The sequence below is a fragment of the Cupressus sempervirens genome, chromosome 1 (assembly GCF_028749045.1).
Source record: "Cupressus sempervirens isolate cs-2001-9-10 chromosome 1, ASM2874904v1, whole genome shotgun sequence".
Classification (NCBI taxonomy): Eukaryota; Viridiplantae; Streptophyta; class Pinopsida; order Cupressales; family Cupressaceae; genus Cupressus; species Cupressus sempervirens.
The window spans coordinates 445,609,743-445,623,817 of NC_143118.1; the positions used below are offsets into that span (position 1 = coordinate 445,609,743).

General features: G+C 34.9%; 1 pseudogene across 1 annotated transcript in view; it reads right to left on the reverse strand.

The window, feature by feature from the left end:
• Window positions 1–5,998: 5,998 nt before the first annotated feature.
• Window positions 5,999–14,075, reverse strand: part of LOC149578224 (uncharacterized) — a 29,965-nt pseudogene continuing 21,888 nt past the window's right edge. Inside the window, exons 6-9 of the transcript XR_016356053.1 lie at window positions 9,504–9,662; window positions 6,593–6,810; window positions 6,235–6,395; window positions 5,999–6,123 (exon numbers count right to left, since the gene is read on the reverse strand). The product of XR_016356053.1 is annotated as an uncharacterized LOC149578224 (transcript). The remainder of the gene's footprint in view (window positions 6,124–6,234; window positions 6,396–6,592; window positions 6,811–9,503; window positions 9,663–14,075) is intronic.

Genomic DNA, 14,075 nt, shown 5'->3' on the forward strand with positions numbered 1-14,075 from the left:
CTCCTAACATGGACTCATGTAATGCCCACCTATAGTTTATTTTTTTGTTATATTTATTAAACTTTTGTATGCCTATTTCATCCATGTGTTAGTTTCAAGGATATTATTTCATAACTTGTACTAGAGATATATCAACGATGATTACTTAGTTGACTATATTTCACGTGTTGTTTAATGATTATGGTTATTGGTGCATTAATGATGCTTTAGTGATTCATAGTTAATAACTGTGATTTATTTCATAACAATGTCAGATGATGCTTTAATAATGATTACTTCATATCTGTAATGATGCATTATTTTATCTGAGCATTTTATGTTTGACTTATAATTATTATGGTACTTACCCCATACTTGCATGTGTCTGTTTTATCTTTCTATTTGTCATGTTTGATGTGGTTAAGGGAATGAGTCATAGTCACCTGCTAGTTGGGATCTACACGATGTACCACTCCTTGCCATTGCTTGTTTAGATTAGATATATTTATATACATGTACATGTTTGTTTTTTATGTAGAATGTAGGTACCGAGCATTGACTTCCCTAAATTGTTAGGATGAGCATGCCCTATCACAATAACTCAATGGTAAGAATGAGGATATAATGTTCAGGTCCAATCCCAACCATAGCCTAAATACTTGTCTTGCAAGGAGAACTCGTAACTGACTTTCCACCTTTTTAAAAACCTATGAGTTTATCTTTGTTTGTGCTGTTTGATTTTGAGCTTTGGCTTATTTTGGTAATGTTGCTTTTATGTGGATCTCGCTATGTGATTTATTTGGTAAATGATTTAATTATAATATTTTGGTTAATCATATAATATCATGAATTATTAAATATTATTTGATTAAAAATAAAATATTAAAGTATGAGAATATTTAATTGATTAAAAAATTAATTAAATATGTGCTTTAATTTAAAAGTATTAATCTAAATTTAGAAAATTGGTTAAAGAGAAATTAGAATATGATGATATTTAATTAATTAACTATGTACTTTAGTTTAAAAGATTTAATTTAAAAGTCTGATTTAATAAGTTGGACAAAAAGAGAATTAAAATATTAAAGATTTAATGTTGCTTTATTGTAATTATTTATTTAATAATAATTAAATTAGAGTTACATTTAAACAATGATTTATTATTATTATTATTAATTTAAATAATAAACTATGCTTTAATTAGTGCTTGCACTAATTAATAAATTGAAAAAAAAAATATAAAAGAATGAAATTTAAAAATAAAGTTATAGTTTTAATTGTGGCGTAGTTATATTTATTTAATTTAATGATAATTATTTTAGAGTTTTATTTTAATAATAAACTCTAAATAATATTATTAATTAAATTAATAAATATATTATTAAAAATGCTTCAAAAATTAATTAAAGAGAGAAAGCTAATTATTTAAATTAAGTTATTTTGTAATTAAATATCTAAAAGAGTTGTGTATGATAAGGTAAAAGGTAATAAAGTAATAAACAATAATTGATCAGTGAGTTCCCTCTCGTAATTGCACAATTAAAGCTCCAATTTAGGGGACAACTCTTTATCAGAGATTTAAAGCCCATTTTACAATTACACAGGTTTTGGAGAGCAAAATTCGGAATTGGATCAAAAGAATTGCTGAGAGTTTCGAAGGGTTTGGATTTGCATGCAGTCAAAGATTGTCTCAAATTTTAATTGTGGTTTTGAGGTTTTTAGAGCGAAAATTAAGAATTGGATCAAAAAAATTGTTGAAAGTTTCAGAGGGTTTGGATTTGCATGCATTCACAGATTGTCTCGAATTTTAGTTGTGGTTTTAAGGTAGGGTTTGAAAACCCATTGTAGAATTTTATTGAAAGATTTGTCTACTTTGTGTCTTCCTAGGTGTTTGCTTATTGCTTATTAATTTACTGTAGTGATTGCTGAATAAGAGATTATGTTGTAGATTTTGAAAAGGAAAACTTATTAATCAAGAAAACTTGACTGAGAAAAATTATAGAAAATTATTATGACTGTATTCTTTTCAAACCCTTTAGATAATATAGGGAATATTTGATTATAAAAATTTGGAAGAAAATAATAAATTGAACAATTAGGGTCTCAACTTTAAATTTGACATTAGAACCATGTGATTATCATGAATTTTCTAAATATAAATAAATAATCTTCTTACACCTAAAATAATTTAATTGCAATATTTATTTGGAAAGCAAAAGATTAATTGAGAGGAAAGCGCGTTGTAACTAAACGTATACATGCATGTGAAAAAAAAATGCTAAAAATAGAAACTTAGTATGGTTACATGCACGTGAAAACAAATATGCTAAAAATATAAAACTAAATATAGTATGGTTACATGCATGTGAAAACAAATATGTTAAAAATAGAAAACTAAGTATAGTGTGTTTACATGCATGCGAAAATAAATAAGCTAAAAATAGAAAACTAAGTATAGTATGGTTACATGCATGTGAAAACAAATATGCTAAAAATAGAAAGCTAAGTATAGGATGGTTACATGCATGTGAAAATAAATATGCTAAAAATAGAAAGCTAAATATAGTAAGGTTACATGCATGTGAAAACAAATATGCTAAAAATAAAAAACTAAGTATAGTATAGTTGTATGATTTGAGAGATCAAAGACATGCAAAAATACTAATTGCATGTGTATTTTTATTTTATATAATTTAATTTTCAGATTTATTTATTTAAAAAATAAAAATAATTTATTAATTTCTAAAATTAAATAAATATTATCCATTTAGTTATAAAGTGAATGTTAGTATTAGTGATTATTTAAGTCTAATTAAACTATTAGCTGCATATAAATGATTTTATATTTATTAATGCAAAAGGGAAGTTAATAAATAAATATTTATAATTTGATTATATTTTAAGAGAAGTCGTGGTAGAGTTCACTTTTTAATCATTTAATTAATAAGTATTTGACTTTATCAGAGAAATTATAAATAATTAAATTAAATTTATAATTTTATCTCTAGTTGAATTATGAATTAAAGGAAAAGTAAATATTAATATTAGACTTAAATAGAAGTCATATTAATATTTTAGAAATTGAAATTGATATCAATATTTAAATATATTAATATACATTTATGTTATTAATTAAATCATTTAAGATTTAAGATTATTTAAATTAAAAACATGATAATGTTGCATGATGTTTTACATGCACAAGGAGATTTGATATTCAAATAATTATTTGTTTAAATAAGTATATTAGCATAACAATTTATATTAACATGTATATTCTTACCTTATTTTAAACAAATCCTTATAACCCAAACTAAACAAGAGAAATTGGTAGAATTAAATCATCTGGCTGAAAACTATGTGTTTTCTAATATTCTATTTATAGTCTTCTGATGTTTATTTTCTTGATAGTTTTTCTTTGTGGGTTGTTTAGTTGGCCAAGTTAGGATGTGCACTAGAGGCATTTTTGAGATTTCTTTTATGATTATTTGATAGGATGTCATGATGAACTTTATGATTTGAATTGTGATTTATGTTTTATGAGCTTTATGCTATTGATAATTTATGATAACTTGGGTTTCAAGAACCAATGTTATTTTTTGGGTTGCCTGTTAAGGAACCAAATTCGGTCAATATTACTTTTATGGTATGGACACTATTGTGGTTTGTGATTTTTGGGAAGGTAATCTAAGTGCATGTCTATGAGAGTGGCTTGTAATGGGAGTCAAGGTCCAAAGTGGCTACCAAAGTAACTCATTGTAAATTGTGTAATAAGTGATAGCATAGTAATTAAAATATCTTGCTTGATCATTTTTCCTTAAGATACATTAAAAAGATAAGTTAGAGATTTTGCCTCGCCCATGCCTTGAGTGTTTGTATAGGCTAAGGATGGGAATGGGATGATACCTAGTGAGAGGTATGACTAGTTTTCTCGTCATCATGAGAGGGTATTTCAATTTTGCATAGAATCACTAGGGGGTCAGGGTCTGGGGGCCAAGGTCTTGAGAGACTATCAGGATAACCTTAGAGTTGGCTCATGTGATGACACTCCATAGTATGTAGCCTAAGTTTCCTTCATGGTTTTTTTTATATTTCTCTAGTGGTGTACTTGTTGGATATTACTTTTGATGGTGCATTTATTGTGAGTTGTTACTCATTGATTGGATGTCATTTATTGTTGACAATTGACTTTTATTAATGAATGATCAATTATTCATTAGTGGTGTTTTTATTGTTGGAGTTAGTTATTGGTAGTTTACTTTTATTGATGACAATTGTTATTTGTTGGTCATTGTGCTTGTGACACTTGACATTGATTTTGAGGTGGTTGTATATTTTTTATCTTGGTATTTGTATGTTGACTTGGTATGAGATGTTAGTATTGGAATGAGTGTCCTTTCAATTGTGATTATCTCTTCTTCTTGAGTAGTTTGTGTTACCCTTGAGGTAGTTTTGGCTATTAGGATTTCTTGCCTAGGATTATTTTATAATTTCATTATCTGTGTATGGATCGTACATTATCTCTCCTACACGATGGGAGTGAAAGCTTGATTAGGTGACCATGCGATCGAGAGGTAGTGTATTCTTACCATTTGGATCCCCCTTCAAATTGACAAATGTTGGATGCTCATCGATACAATGATACATTTATCATTCTTCCTCTTATCTTGAAGGCTTCTATTCATTTGATGTATCTATGTATCATGTGTTTTAAGATTCTATAGGATATTGTATTGTATATTGATGTACTTGTATCTATTCTCACATACCTTGTGACATGTGTAATAGATGTTATTCATTAAATGTGCTTTCATATTATTAGTTGTACTTATACATTTTCTTATATGATTATGTATGCATTTATTTATTTTATGATTATGGACATTGTAATTGAGACTTAAACTTATTAATAAAATTTTCTTAAAATGCGACTCAACATGAAGGAACACTTGAGGAATTGAAATTATATTTATAATTGCTTATGTATATTTGATGTGTATGTATATATTACTTCCACATTATTGTTTTTTATTAAGTAAAACAGGTTTTACAAGGATTTTGAAATCAAAAAATTTACATCATAACAGAAAGAAAATTAAAAAGTCAGGCTAAAAAGAGACTGCTACTAAAAGCCAAAAATTGACAAAAGGTTCGAGGCTAGGAGGCAAAGGCCATAAACCAAAACAAAGAACAAAATCAAAAGTGAAGTAGACTATTGGTTGTCCTTCTCCAGGTCCTACAGAGTTTCTGCAGCTTCGTTGTCCTTCTGACTATTCGCTCCTTCCTGGTTCCTGTTTTGGGTCTCCACCTGGTCCCTGGCTTCAGTCTAACCAAACTCCACTTGCCTGAAATTCATCCCAGTCCTTTGTGTAGTGTCCCTACCTAAGTTGGCTCTCATCAAAGAGTCACTCAAGTTGACAATATTCTCATTCAGAGTGTGCAGGGTGTCCACAATTTGTTTAATCAGCACTAGGTAGATGGATTTGAACTTCTAGACTTTCTGTTCAATCAAGGAGAGTTTGTCCTCTTGTCTGTCCCTGGTGTCCTGGCCATCATAGATGTTCTGGTTACCAACTTGGGTAGTATTCTTTCCTATGTTCTCCTGAACCCTGTGGGTATTTTGACTGGTATCCTTGTTGTTCTTTTCCTTAAGGGCCTCAATTTCCTGAAACAACCATTTGATAGAACGAAAATTGTCTACCAAGTAATTCTTCGCATTATTCAAGAAATTGAAGCCATTTTCCCGTGTGTTGTCAGAGATGACCAACATAGCAGGATCAATTAACTCGTCATAGTGGGTTCTGTCATCAAGGTCATCCAACACTTGGATGTTCAATGGTTCTTTGACAATACCTAGCCTAGTTGTGTCCCTGCTCAAATTTCTCGAAGCCCTCCTCCTGTTCTTCCTTACCACCTCCCCACTTCTTTCCACCACAATTTCATTCATCTCCTCAAGTGGGGATATTGGTGAGATAGGGCCATGGGTTTCAGGAATCTAGGCTTCTTCCTAAATCAAGGCCTAGTGGGCCTTTCTTTTCTTGGGGTTATACAGAGGGGAAACAGGGGTAGCCTCCTCCTTGTTGCTAACCCTCCCCTTCTCCTCCTCACTCACATTGTCCTTCCCCAGCTCCTTGTCCTCTTCCTCTGAATCAATTTCCATCTCCTCCTCTTCCCCACTATCAATTTTCTTCTCCTAAGGCTTAGGCTTGGGGGGTAGGGGGTGGTGGCTTCTAGGACTCTTTCTACTGGGCATACTGGGGTTGCAAGCAATAGGGGTGGCTTTGGCTTCCTCCGTTTGAACAACTTGAACATCCTCCAAGTCCGAACTGGTAGTATCCTCCGATTCACTACCCAGGTCACCAAGGGATTTCCTCTGATTTGGGTTTTCAAAAACTCGTAAACCAGGAGAAGAAGGCCTTCGTAGAGGACGAGATTAGTAACAGTTTTTTTCTTGAAACCCTCAATACCCTTAGACATGGAAGTGTAAAGATAGAAGGTAAAAGAAAATTTAACACCATGTCTAAAGTGGTTCAGCAAAACAAAATGGTGTGTTCTTATCTTGTCGAACCTGGGATCAAGAGTAATATACTCAATGAGGATTATGAGGACATACCTCCATAATTTCTTGATGGATTCAATATCATAGTAGGTGTCGATCTTGATGAGCTTGTCTCTCTCCTCGTCATCATTGACAAATACATTTACAGCATTGGGCGACATCTTTTTGTCCTTGTAAAATTTTATGCCATCCAGCGAGATTTCTGTTGTCTTTGCGATTAAGCCCTCAGAGATTTTGTGGGTTACACCATCAATTTTGACTCTCTTGTTGCTCTAAGAATCCACCATGACCCTTGTAACCCCAGCGTTGAAACCATGCAGCTTCTCCATGAACCTAGTTATTCCACCTTTTTCGAGCTTACGTCAAACCTTCTTCTTCTCCTTCCAACTCTCTGCCTCCCCTGAAGGCTCTCTTTTGATCCTTTCACCCACCATGGTAGTCTTCGGCTCAACAAACTCAAGACCACTAGCAGTATTATAGAGCACAAAATTGGTTGGGGTGCAAAAAATGAAAATGTTTTTATGATTTTTAGTGGTTCTGTTTGAGCCTGCCTTCAAAGTGTGCCTTCTATATGTATAATTATATCTTGAAAAGGGCTTTGCATTACTTCTTATTACTCTCCTTCTGACATGTGATTTGGAAAATCTAGTCATAATTAAAAAGGAATAATATTCGTGCCCTAGATTCAGTCCAGTTGGAGTAACTCTGTCACCGAAACTGGAAATTTGTCATCATTCCTCCATGTCATCACCAAATTTCTTATGACTACATCATTAGCAAACCAATCAGCAACTAGGTTGGCCTCCTTGAAAATATGGCTAACATAAGTCTTTTTGAACTTGCCCAGGTCAGATTTGATATCCTCAATGACGTTGGCAATAGTCTAGGATGGCGTGGTGAGAGCTTTGATAAAGTTGATGATGTTTAAGGAATCACCCTCAAGCCAGAGATGCTCAATTCCAGAAGCCAAAGCCAGTTTAACAATATGGTTTGCCACACTAACTTCACTGAAGTGGTTAGTCTGGTGACCAAGAGGGAAGGAAATAGCAGCAATTCCTCCACCTGAACTATTTCTAATAATGCCTCCACTTCTGACGGGACCAGGATTCCCCTTTGTTGCCCCATCAAAGTTGGCTTTGTGCCAGTCCTTAGGGGGAAAGGACCATCTGGCTTCCTATCTCCTCTTGTCCCTATCTTCCTTTCTAGCTTTATAGTTCCCTCCTTCCTTGATGTTTCCAACCTTGGTTATAGCATAGTTCTCCAAGGTGAGACCTTCAATTTTCTCAGTAATTATGAATTTTTCTCTAAATATTCTATTGTTGTGCTCTTACCAGATTCCCTAGCAAAAGTGTGGGAGAATCCATAAGCTAAATAAATGTGAATTTTTGCTAGAGTGGTGGCTTCTCCATTGGCTGAAGAAGTCCTAGAAACTAACCGCGGGACACCAACTGAAATCGAGGTCCCTGGTTACAAGGTTCCACACCTTGGAAGAGAAAGGGTAATGAATGAACAAATGATTAACAATTTCTAGATCATGTTTACAGAGGCTGCATCTATTGGGAATAATTTAGCCTTTCTTGGCTACATTATCCAGGGTTAGGATTTTTTCTTGTAGGTTAAGCCATAAGAAAATGTTGATTTTAGGAGTGAGACTAGAAATCTAGGCTTTAGCCCAAATTGGCTTCTCCATCCTATCCCATATGGAGAAATATCTTGAGGCAATAGAGTACTGCCCACCCAAAGAATCCCCCCAAACGAGGGTATTCCTACTATTGTTGAGGAAGGTGGCTTTCAGATAAATCATCAGAGAGTTAAGGTCTAGGGATAGCTCAGACAGGTCATGCCAATCATTTCCAGATCTATAATCTCTGACATATAGACCATATCTTTCTATGCTTTGTTCAGCCCATCTACCAAACCAAGGGTGATTGATTAGAGGTCCCTAACACGTCCAGTTGTCATGCTAGAAAAGGATATTGTCCTCGTTGCCAACTTTCCACCTGGCCTTAGATTTGGCCAGAGGCTTTGCCTTAAAAATTCCATTCCAACTGTAAGACCCTTGGGGAATCTCAGATCCATCAAATAGGGAGTTGAGGGACTACCTTCTCAAGTATTTCTCAGTCAGGATATCCCTCCAGAAACCTAAACTTTGAAAAATGTGCCATATCTACTTAGCTAGGAGAGCGTTGTTGAGATGTCTGATTTTTTTGATGCTAAGACCACCATAGCATTTGGGGAGACAAACAAGGTCCCAAGCAATGAGGTGGTATCTCTTATGGTCATCAGACCCTGACCAAAGAAAGTCCCTTTGAATCTTCTCCATCCTATCAACATGCTTGACTGGGATGCCAAAAAGGCTTAAGGCATAAGTTGGGAGGTTCTGAAAGATGGATTTAACTAAAGTGCACTTGCCAGCCTAGCTTAGGGTGGCACCTTTCCAGCCTACAAGTTTCCTATTGAATCTATCTAGGATGTTGTTCTAGAAAGAATCTAGGGGTCTGGTGCCCAAGGGCAGGGCGAGATAGTTGGCAGGAAGAGACCCAATATTGCTTCCCAAGATGCAAGCAATCTTCCTCTGTCTCTCCAAGGGAGTGTTGATGAAGAAGACTGAGCTCTTTTCCCAATTGATCGCCTGGCCTGAGCCTCTGGTGTAGGTATTTAGGAGGCCCTTGAAAACGTTGGCCTCACTGAAAGAGGCTTCACCCCCCAAAATGGTATCATCCACAAATTGTTGGTGAGTGAAGGTTGAGGAACCTGAAGAGGCCTTTAGACCAAGCAAACTCATGTCCTGACATTTCCTCTGGATGAGTCTTCCCAAGCATTTAGCCATTATGATGAAAAGAACAGGGGAAATGGGGTCACCCTGTCTCAATCCTCTCGAAGGAAAGAAGAAAAGAGAAGGGGAACCATTAACCAAAATAGATAAAGAAGGAGAAGTAACAAGTTGAGAGATGAGCTTGCAAACCTGGGCATCAAAACCAAAAGCCTGTAGAACTGCCAGAAGGAAATTCCAGTCCACCCTATCATAGGCTTTAGACATATCCAGTTTGAGCAAGAAACCTTCCTTCTTACTAGCCTCAAGCGAGTGGATGACCTCATGAACCGTGATAATGAAGTCAAGAATCTGTCTCCCAAGAACAAAGCCAGTCTATTGAGGAGAAATAATCAAAGGGAGGATGCTGAGGAGTCTTGAGGTAAGAACCTTTGAAATAATTTTGTACAAAGAGTTGCAAAGGCTTATGGGCCTGAACTTATCCATCGAGTTAGCTCCTAGAGTCTTAGGAATGAGAACCAAGAAGGAGGCATTTAGTTCTTTCAGAAGATTTCTAGCGCCAAAGAATTCTTGCACTGTCTTAATAACATCCTTCTTGACCACTTCCCAAAAGACTTGGAAAAAGAAAGTCGGGAAGGCGTCCGGGCTTGGGACTTTAGCTCCCAGGAGAGAATTGAGAGCCAAGAGGATTTCCTCTGAGGAGGGGATAGTTTTCAACATCAAATTGTGGTGCGGTTGCAACAAGGATGGGATAGAAGACAAAATGTCAACTTGGTCGGGATCCGAGAGAGAAGGATCCTTGGAAAGGAAACAGCTTATCTGCAACCTCATCGTCCTTGGTTAAATGAGTCTGGCCTTTCTTAATGGAAGAGATCCTATTGTTTACGCAATGTTTTAGGTTGGTCAGATGAAAGAACCTTGAGTTCTGGTCACCTTCTTTTAACCAATTAACTCTAGATCTTTGTTTCCAATAATGTTCTTCCTTTGAAATGAGGTTATGGAGATTTGAGAGGGTGGCTCTCTCTTTTAGCTTGTTCTAATCATTGTAACCGATGTGTCGAATTTCTTCTTGGATAGAGCTAAGCTAAGAAATCTTCTCATCTTTATCCTGAAAAATATGGCCGAAGTCCATTTTATTCCAAAAATTAATATTTCTTTTAACATTTTTCAATTTCATTATTGTTACTTTGATGTTGTTTAAACTTTTTTAAAAATAGTTCAATAAAATTTGTAACATATTAGGTTTATTTCTTTTGGGTTCCTAAGTGAGGCTTTACAACTCATATGTACAGATTGTATTTAATTGGCTCTTAACAAGGTCACATCCATTCACAAGGAACATTTATATTAGTACATCATCTTGTGGGCATCACTTCCACTAGCTTTCTCCCTATGATCAAGGATTTCCCTTGTTAACAAATTTGATGTTATTATTGTAAGAATTTTCCTTAGGGAAAAATCACCTAAGATCAAAGAACTCAAGCACAAGCACAATAGTAGACCAAAAAGAGTATGATCAAAATAACAATATAGTATTCAATTCAATGTGTATTGTGAAAGTACACTAGGAGTACTTGTATATAGAGGCCTTTGGAATGCTTCTAGAATGCCTAAGAATCAAAAACATGATAGGTCTTACAACCAAGCACATGTCCACCAGAAGTAAATTATCCTCTATTAAGCACATGAGTAAGTGCGATGATGTGAGGATAAGCCTACAAAGGTGTTGCACAAAAAATTATGTTGTAGACACCATGTGCTTAATTAAGAGTGCTAATAACTATATTGTCTACATAAAAACTCAGTTAATTATGCAAACTCTAGTGTTGTAGACATCACGTGCTGAATTATAGTTGGTTACTCTAGTGTTGTCAATATGACAACTCATAAGAGTACGCAAACTCCTAAGTGTCTCACTTAAGAAATAAAAAAATATTGCATAATAATAAAATAATGCATTGACCTAAGTAAACTTAAGTAAAGTGTAAATAGTAAATACTTATTTACACCAACACCCCCCCTTAAGTGCAACTTAGAGGAATTCACTTAAACTTATGAAAGCTAGGATGAAATGCATAATGGGTCTCAGCTACAAGGCCATGTTAGGTACCCATATACAAAATGCAATGCAATCTCTCATAAAGCAGAGAAAGACAGAAAATCTCATGGGAAAAACCCTCCCCCAAAAAGAGAGATGAAAAGACAAGATGTATGGATCGGTGGGGTAATCAAGATCCCCACATTATGACATACATCAAGTATATACAATAGAGAAGTATGAGAAGAACACAATCCCAAAGGAGGAAAAGGTCCCTCCCACAAGAGAGAGAAGAAGAAAGGAGACAAGGTAGTCCCCCCCTCTAAATGTAGTGTGTCGATCAATGATAGCTGCTCCAATGTAGAAGTTCATCCATGAGCGTTGAATAATGTTCCTCTCCTTTGGAAGAAACAATGGCAGAGGTACAGGTGAGATGCTTTCCCTATGTGTAGAAAGAATCCCGAAGATGAATAGTGTCTCTAAAACTTGCTCAACTGTCCCTGTGTTGATACTAACGGTTACCCCTTCCAATACTATATAAAAGAACAAGTGCAGATCTAGCAAAGATGGATGTAGAACCTATCCCAAAGAACCAATTGTCTCATCAAATGATAAAGAGACCTCCTGCAAGTGTTGTACATAAGGATACACAATCATATCAACCTGTGAAGATTGATCATGTAGAGAATAAACAAGAGGGTCAGAGTGAGTCCTCGCAACAACTAGAGAAGGATCTTCTTCAATAAAGAGAAGATATATATCATCAATGATGTCTCCCAAATCTGCTATGTGTGACTCCATGAACAAACCTAAAATATCTGTCAAGAAGTCATCCATCGATGTTGGAGCTGGACGACAAGGTGTACCCTACTGTGCTAGACCTATCACTATGGCAATATGTGCATGTAGAATTTGCTAATGCTGTGACCTCTCCCTGTATATGTCAATAGGACCCACATATCTAAATTTGTTGAAGCACTATTACTAGTGTCACAATCAGTTTCCATAATGCATGGAGTAGTCTCCTCAACAAAGAGAAGATGAATTGAATCGATGATGTCGCCCACATCTTCAATGTGAGACTCCACAAACAGCCCTGCAATGCTTGGAAGGAAGTCATCCCATGAAGATGAAGTAGGAAGACATAGTGTTTCCTGTTGCACTGAATCATAAGCATCTGTGGCTGAAATTGGATTAGTAGAAGCAATAGGAGCATTAGGAGGTGTGATCTCATATGGAGTTGGAGGAACCAATACTGAAGCAACTAAAGAGAAAATATCCTCTAGAAATAGAGGAACTATTGGATTTCCATATGCTTCCCAAAGGGCCATCCAAACATCATGAGGAAAAATGGCCATATGAAGAGGAGCAAAAGATTCCTCACTCATGTTGTTATACATAAAGCAAATAAGAAGATGAATATGATTTTCCCAATTAGGATTAGGTGGTAGTATCTTCGAGGAGAGATAAGGAAATACTTCCAGATGTTCTCTACTTAGATGATCAATGATTAAGGCACTCCATTTTTGATAGTTCCTTAGTGTCAACTTTGGTCTTATGCCAGACTGACATATGTGACAAGACTCCATTAGATCAATAAATGTACCCCCCAAAATGCATAAATAATCAATTAACCCCCCCTAATATATGATTTGGCACTTAGTGCGATAGCCACATGCCAATTTAGGGCCTATTTTTGAAAGTAGTATTTTGTCCACAAAAGCTTATAATCTAATTGCAAATCTGGAAAGTAGACAAAAAATTATAAATTTCAAAAAAAATAAAACTTGATTATGTGTCCAGATGAGCAAATACCAATCATTTGAAGTGGCAAAAATCGAGATTTGCGAGTTGTAGAAAACTTTAGGGAGAAAGATCTCAACACACCTCATGAAATTCTACCCAAAAAAAAAAAATGCTTGCAAAAAGGAGTTTGTATGAGGGAGATATCATTGTTTCAAAATTGCTAATGTAATTATTTTTCCTAAATCACCGCTATCATGCCTCCAAAAATGAAATGACTCTAGATTTCACTTCAAATGTCCGATTTTGGTGAAACAAAACTTGATTTGGGGGTTTTTGGATCTTTTGAATTTGATAAAAATATCTAATTTGCACCACCAAGCTCTAATCTATGTCTGCAAAAAATCTCTCCTATTGGCCTAATGGCCAATTTTTTTATAGAAAATAATGCAGATCCAGAAAAAAAAATAACAGAGATTCAAATGGTAAAATATGTAGACCAGAAATTTAAATTCAGAGATCAAAAGGTGGAAATGATGTTAAATGTCATCGATTTAAAAAATGGAATATTCCCTCTGAATATTCCTTACAGGGGCCAAGGTTTCACCGCCTAGTTCCTGCAGAAAAAATTTCTCTGCAAGCTGAATTGGCCAAAAAAATTTGATTTTTTTTTAGAAATTCGAAAATAATTGCAGAGAAAAATCAATTAATAGATCTGAAAAAACAATTAAGCAGATCTGCAAATGATCATACCTAATTTTCAAATCGGGCCTTAGGGTGCTAGTTTGAAATTATTTTTCCTCAAAATCGACTTTGGCCCAATATAGACAAATTTATAGCTGATTTTCATTGAATTGACGTTCTAGACATAATGGTGAGGTTTGCTTTGGCTCTAAATGCTCCTAATATCTGTGGATTCTCCAGATTTGGGTCAAGGTGCTTGAAGCAAGAATGGTCTTGAATAGCTATGTGAAGAGAATCTT